The sequence below is a fragment of the Mustela lutreola genome, chromosome 8 (genome assembly GCF_030435805.1).
Source record: "Mustela lutreola isolate mMusLut2 chromosome 8, mMusLut2.pri, whole genome shotgun sequence".
Lineage (NCBI taxonomy): Eukaryota > Metazoa > Chordata > Mammalia > Carnivora > Mustelidae > Mustela > Mustela lutreola.
In genome coordinates this window covers 75934610-75942461 of record NC_081297.1, presented here as the reverse complement: position 1 = coordinate 75942461, position 7852 = coordinate 75934610, and the positions used below count along the sequence as shown (strand labels likewise).

Genomic DNA, 7852 nt, shown 5'->3' with positions numbered 1-7852 from the left:
CAAAAAGAAAAGCTTGAACACTTTGTCTTCTTTTTGCTCTGCTACAAAATCTTCACCGTCACTGCCCATACAATTCTTTAACACACTACAACCTAAGACTGAACAGCTATAGCGGACTCCATTGAATGGCAACATACCTTGAAATGAGTTACTGCTTTGGAGAAAATAGATGTTACCTACATTTGACTGCTTTATATTCTAAAGGAAAAGAATAAACAAGGAGTTCTTTTTGTTGGTTAAGCTTGTTCTTAGATCCTCTGTCTTACAGTCCACCAATCTTCCTTTCTCAATATTGGGATTTTTTTCTTAGAATACCTTGGAAAACTCCCTTAATCTTCCATTTACTTGTTCATTATTTATTCATTCAGTAGAATATATATTGAGTTTTTACTGTATGTCTAATAACAGCAAGTAATGAGATAGAAGAGTAAGGAAAGGGGGTCTGTTGCAGACCCCTACTCTTGTAGAGCTTACAGGGAAGAGGTAGAGCAGAAAATATTCAAATAAATACATAAAACAAATTTAAATTAAAAATGGAGAAAAATGCTGCAAGGAAGAATAAACTAAAGTGCTAAAGTGGACCATTGGAAAATTGTACCATGTCAACTAAGCTGATGTTAGCATATGTGCCAAATATTTAACAAGGGCAATGGAATTTGCAGCTAAGTGGATGGAACTAGAGAGTATTATGTTATGTGAAGTAAGTCAGAGAAAGACAAATAACATGATTTCATTCATATGTGGAATTTTAGAAACAAAACAGATAAACATAGGGGAAGAAAAAAAAGAGAGGCAAACCATAAAATAGACTCTTAAGGGTTGTTGAAGGGGAGGTGGGTGAGGTAATGAATTAAATGGGTGATGGGCATTAGGAGCGCCACTTGTAGGGACCCCTGGGTGGCTCAGTCGATTAAGCATCTGCCTTCAGTTCAGGTCAGGATCCCAGAGTCCCAGGATTGAGCCCCACATCAGGCTCCCTGCTCAGCGGAGAGCCTGCTTCTCCCTCTGCCCCTCACCCTCTTTGTGCTCTTTCTCTCTCTCTCACGAATATATAATTTTTTTTTAAAGGAAGGCACTTGTTGTGATGAACACTGGGTGTTATATGTAAGTAATGAATCACTGTATTCTACTTCTGAAACTAATATTGGATTATATGTTAACTATATTTTGTGTGTGTGTGTGTGTGAGTACTAAAATTATATTTGACATTTTTATTTTAGTGTGCAAAAACAAAAACAAGCAAACAATAACAATAAAAACCTGAAATAGGCTTGTCAAATGATCTAAATTCATCCTTTCCAGAGAAGCAGAAAATAGATCATCTTGCTTCACTGCTGGCTTGTGTTCTGCTGCGTTTTGATCCCTCTTTGAGGCGTAGTCTGGATCATTTTCCTCATCTCCTTGTTCTTCTCCTTTATTCTTTATCATCATCACCGTTGTCGTTATCATCATCATCATCTTCTTCAATAGCTTCTCCAGTAAAGTATAACACTGACCTTGGTATTAAACACGTACATAAAAAGTGACCAATTTCAAAGTCGGCAGCAGGGATAACTTCAGCATCACCGCCCAAATCTCCACTCGTGGGCACTTCAGGAAGGACAAAACAAACAAACAACCCCCCCCCCCTCCCAAAACCAAAACCAAAACCAAACTGAAGAAAGAGTCATTGGAAACTGTTCTGGTCACAGTATGAACTGTCCCAAATCCCTTGCGATTCTGCTTCTTCTTAATGGTTTTCAAAGTGACATTCTTTCCTTTTTTCCAGTCTGACACCCTGTAAAACCCATAATTTCTGGTCCATCAAAAGAAAAGGGGTAAGAATCATCTGGTTCTGACCTCATCCTATATGTCTTTGTCAACATTTCATTTGTGAAATATTTAGTGGGTTCAAGGGGAGATTCTAAGACAAAGTTCATGAACTGGCCAGTATCTGAGAACTTCGCTTTAAAATCTCTCAAGTGCTTCGGAATAGATTCGTCTTGTTCCTGAGACATATCACTAAGCAAGTCAACATTCTTCTTCATTTTTTTATTTTTTTAAGATTTTATTATTTATTTATTTATGAGAGAGAGAGAGACCTAGAGAGAGAGTATGTGTGCGAGGAGGAGCACAGGGAGAGGGACAAGCAGACTCTGCATTGAGTGCGAACTCCATGACCCTGAGATCCATGACCTGAACCAGACTAAGAGTCCAGTGCTTAACACACTGAGCCTCCCAGACACCCCACAAGTAAATATTCTTAAAAACAGTCTACCAGAATTCATGAATTCCCTTGGGGTCTTCTTTTTCTTCATCCTTTTTCTCATCTTCAATCTTGTCTTTTTCTTTTAGTTCCCCTGAAATTTCATCCTCCTCATCTGGTTTTCATTCACATTCTTCTTCCGTAGGTTCATAAATTGTCTTAATGATCTCTAGCTTATCAAATAGAGGCTGATAGAGAACGGCATACTTTCTCTCAAGATTTTGAGCTTCCTCATAGAATTTGGTTTCTATCTGTGCACATTTAACTTGAAGGTTTTTGAGAGTATTTACTCGTATTTTTACTGCCCTAGGCAAACTTTCAATATATCTTGGTGTTTCTACCAGATATCAAGTCTCTCTCTCTCTCTTTTTTTTTTTTTTTTTAAAGATTTTATTTATTTATTTGACAGCCAGAGATCCCAGGTAGGCAGAAAGGCAGGCAGAGAGAGACCGGGAAGCAGGCTCCCTGCCGAGCAGAGAGCCTGATGAGGGACTCAATCCCACGACCCTAGGATCATGACCTGAGCTGAAGGCAGAGGCTTTAACCCGCGAAGCCACTCAGGTGCCCCGACATCAAGTCTCTCTTGAAGGGCTGGAAGAATCTGAGGATTTTATGTTGTCTGAACAGGTAGAGGACATGCTTTGATTACTGTTTCTTTACCAGCTTCTTCCGCTACTTCTTCAACATCATCCAAATCTTGATCAAATTCATACTGTTCTTTGTTGTCCATGTCTGCCATATTGTAAGAACTCCAAATATTGGTGGCTAGCACGGGAAGCCAGGATGCCGGAGCTGTGCAGGCAGTGACTCAGGATGACAGAAGCGATGGTGGCGGGGGGAGGAGCAAGAGGTGGTGTCCTGAGCAGACGGCTCTAAAAAAATCAACAAACTAGAATTTAAATAAAAACCTGAAATAAGGGGAATAGCAGAGAGAAAAAAAAAAGTCATATTGGAGTCAACAACATATGTAATATTCCTATATGGGGTGGTAGAATAAAGAATGCAAGCCTACAAGAGAATCAATATGGCTAATTGAAAATCAAGATAGTATAGTAAGAGGTGAGGCTGGGCTGTAGGTAGGTGCCAGTGGATGCACAGTTGTCTGTAATATTTGCGTTCACCGGGTTAACTGGAGCATGACTAAATGATTTTGAGTGGAGAGAATGGCATGGTTTGCATTTTGAAAAGATGACTCCATAGGCATTATGTAAAAGAGAGGATAGAAGCTGCAAGGTAGATGTAGGTAGAGGCTCTTGATTTCAATTATCCTAGCATCCTAGCATGGCCACAAGTTGTTATTATATCACAGGAGTTGGGCATGGAAAGAAGAAGGTGAATTTACAAGATATTTAGGAAACAAAGTGCATCAAAACATGAGGGACAGGTGTCAAGAATAATGCTTAATTTTCTACCTTGTCCAGTTGAATAGGTGATAAGATTTACCTGAAATCAGAAGCACTATAAGAGAGAAAAATTTGAAACAAGATAGTTTTCCACTTAATTTTTAGAACAGTTTTAGATGTCTAGAAAAATTGAGCAGACAGTACAGAGAATTCTCACATACTCCCTCTTGCTCACACACAGTTTTTTTCTATTATTATACCTTTAGTGTGGTACATTTGTCACAGTTAATGGATGAAAACTGATACATTACAAAGCAAAGTCATAGTTTACTTCAAGGTCCACTCTGCGTTTTACAGTTCTATTGGTTTTGACAAATGCCTAGTGCCACATATTCGCCATTACACTATTATATATAATAGTTCCATTACACTATACCCTCATTTCTTTTTAATCACAGAATAATATTACATTGTATGATTGTACCAGTTTATTTATCCACTCATCTGCTGAAGAGTATTTTTTTTTTAAGATTTTATTTATTTATTTGACATATAGAGATCACAAGTAGGCAGAGAGAGAGGAAACAGGCTCCCTGCTGAGCAGAGAGCCTGATGTGGGGCTCCATCCCAGGATCCTGAGATCATGACCTGATCCGAAAGCAGACACTTAGCCCACTGAGCCACGCAGGCGCCCCTCTACTGAAGGATATCTTGATTACTCCCAGTTTGGGGTGATTATGAATTAAGCTCCTATAAACATTCATGTGCAGATTTTTGTGTGTATGTAAGTTTTCAGTTCAACTGGGTAAATGCCTAGGAATGTGAATGCTGAATTGTACAGTAAGACTATGTTTAGCTTGGTAAGAAACTGCCAAACTGTCTTCCAAAGTGGCTGTACTATTTTGCATTCCCACCAGCAATGAATACGTGCTCCTGTTATTCCATATCTTGGTCAGCATTTGGTATTGTCATTTTGTTGTTGTTGTTGTTCAGAAGATTTGTGTAAGCACAAATTGAAATATAACTCTATGAATAATTGACTGGATTTCCAATTTAAATGGCTTATATTTTTCTCAGTAGCATATGTTATTTAAAAAAAAAATTCATGAAGTTGAAAAGCATGTAAAAACCAGGATTGCTGAGATAAAGGAAATCTAACTCATATCAAGACATTTCCATTATATAAATAATTAACAATGAAAGTGACATATATTTTAACATATATGGCAAACATTAGATATTTTAAAACCATTTTAAATATATTTGGAGCTCAGAACATTTAGTTTTGTTTTTTTTTATTTTGTTTTGTTTTGTTTTGTTTTTTTAAAGGAAGTTGTAGCTGAAACTTAAGAATTAGTGATGGAACATTCCTGCTGTCCCCCTGGTGCTATGATCTGCATAGTGTTGCATTTCACAGAAACTAGTCAGGTCTCATGCAAAATGACAGTGTTACCTGGTAGGAATACCTAGCTTTGTACCTCATGACCTGAGTGGAGAAGGATGAAATCTTCTCACTTGGATACAGTTTTTACTGGAATAGCAGAGAGAGCCCTCTAACATCTGAATACATGCATAATGAGTTCAGCAAAGAGCAGTAACCACAAAACAGCTCTTAGAATGTGTATAGTGTGAGGTCTCTTTGAATGCTTAGGGGCAAAAGTTATTTATCATAGGAAGCCATATGAACAGCCAGAGAGAGAGCATGTACAAAAGAGATGATGAAATGTGAAGAAAAAATATATTTCAGAAGGGGAGACAAACTTGCTAAAAATAGCTCTGACTATATCAGAGGGAAACATGGGAACCCTCAGGCCAATTTTCTGGTCCACAAATGTGCTTTATTTCCTATATAATGTTCAAAAATAATTTAAACTAACATTTATTTTGTTCCAGCTTATTTTAATATAATTGTCATGTAACATTTTGTAAATTTAAGGTATATGCTGTCAGGATTTGATACATTTATAAATTGTGAAATGATGACCACTGTAGGGTTATTTAACTGTTCTATTACTTCCCATAATTACCATTTCTTTTTTGTGGTGGGAACATTTAAGATTTACTCTCTAACAACATTCAAGTGCATACAAAGTGTTTTTAACCATAATCCCCATGCTCTATGTTAATCCCCAGAATTTATTCATTTTATAATTGAAAGTTTGTATCCTTTGACTTATATCTCCCTATTTACTCTGCTCCCCCAGCCCCTTCCAGCCATCATTCTGATCTCTGTTTCTATGAGTTTGGTTTCTATAGATTCCACATATAAGTAATATCATACAGTATTTCTCTTTCTCTCTCTGGCTTATTTCACTTTGCATAAATAATATTCCATCATATGTATAAATGTATTGTGTCTTCATTATCCATTCATCTACAGATAAACTTTTCAATTGTTTTGATATCTTTGCTATTATGAATATTGTAACATACATGGCAGTACAGATATCTCTTTGAGGTTCTGATTTCATTTCAAAAAAAGTGGGATTGCTGGGTCATATAGTACTTCTGTCTTTAATTTCTTAAGGAACCTATGTACTATTTCACATAACTGCCCCAATTTACATTCCTACCAGTAATGCACAAGGGTTCTCTTTTCTCCACATCCTCACCATCGCTTGTTATCTCTTATCATTTTGATACTAGCCATTCTAACGTGTTTAAGGTGGTATTTTACTATGGTTTTAATTTGCATTTCCCTCATTAATGTTGTTGGGTATCCTTTCATGGATCTATTGGCCATTTGAATATATTCTTTGGGGAAACGTCTGTTCAGTTCCTCTGCCCATTTTAAAATTAGATTGTTTGTTTACTATTGATTGGATGAGTTCCTTATATGTTTGGGATATTAACTCCTTATCAGCTGTATGGTTTGCAAATATTTTCACCCATTCCTTGGGTTGTTATCTGTTCAGTTTGTCAATTGTTTCTTTTGCTGTGAAGAAGCTTTTTAGTTTTATTTATTCAGTTTTGCTTTTGTTGCTTGTCTTTCTGGTGTCATAACCAAAAAATCATTGCTATGACCAATATCAAGGAGATTTTTCCATATATTTTCTTCTAGGAACTTTATGGTTTCAGGTTTTACCATTGAGTTTTTAACCCATTTCAAGTTCATTTTTATGAGTGTTGTAAAATAGGAATCCAATTTAATTCTTCAGCATGTGGTTATTTAGTTTTCTATCAGCACTTAATGAAGAGGCTGTCTTTCCCCCAGAGTATTCTTTCTTGGCTCCCTTGTCAAATATTAGCTGACCATGTATTCAAGGGTTTATTTCTGGGGTCCCTGTTCTGTTCTATTGATCTATGTGCTTTATAGCATTTTGAACTGTTTGATTATTATAGCTTTGTAGTATAGTTTGAAATTAGGAAATGAGATGCTACCAGATTTGTTCTTTCTCAGGATTGTTTAGGCTATTCAGGGTCTTTATGGTCCCATACAGATTTTAGGATTGTTTTTTCTATTCCTATGAGAAATGCCATTTGAATTTTGATAGGGATTACATTGAACCAATAGATAGCTTTGGGTAGTATGGACATTTTCACAATATTAATTTTTCGAATCCATGAACACAGGATATCTTTCCCTTTGTGTCTTTAATTTCTTTCATCAAAGTGTGATAGTTTTCAGTGCACAGGTCTTTCACCTTCTTGCTTAAATTTACTCCTAAGTATCACTTGTTATTGTTGTTGTTGTTTTTGGCTACTGTGAATGAGATTGCTTTCTTTATTTCTTTTTCGGATATTTTGTTGTTCGTGCATAGAAAAGCAATTGATTTCTTTATGCTGATTTTATTTCCTGCAACTCTGCTGAATTTGCCGATTAGTTCTAACACTTTTTTGGAAGAGTCTTTAGGATTTTCTATATATAAGACAGTGTTATCTACAAATGAAGACAAATTTACTTCTTCCTTCTGATGTAGATACCTTTTCTTCTTTTCTCTTTGTCCTTCCTCCCCATACCTCCACCTCCTCCTCTTTTTTCTTTTCCTCATCCCCCTTCTCCTTCTTCTTCCTGGTTTTCCTCCTTCTTTTCCTTTTTCTACTCCATCTTCTTCTTTTTCCTCCTCTTCCTCTTCCTTCTCTTGCTGCTGCTTCTGACATTGACTACTGTACTGAATAGGAATGATGAGAATGCATATTCTTGTCTTTTTCCTGATCTTAGAGGAATAGCTTTCAAACTTTCATTACTGAGTGTTGTGTTAGCTGTGGGCTTGTCACATATAGCCTTTATTATGTTTTAGGTACATTTCTTTTAACCCAACTT

General features: G+C 36.5%; 1 pseudogene; it reads right to left on the bottom strand.

Annotated features, from left to right (window-relative positions):
* Positions 1 to 1353: 1353 nt before the first annotated feature.
* Positions 1354 to 3102, bottom strand: LOC131837954 (nucleosome assembly protein 1-like 1; annotated as a pseudogene).
* Positions 3103 to 7852: the final 4750 nt, after the last annotated feature.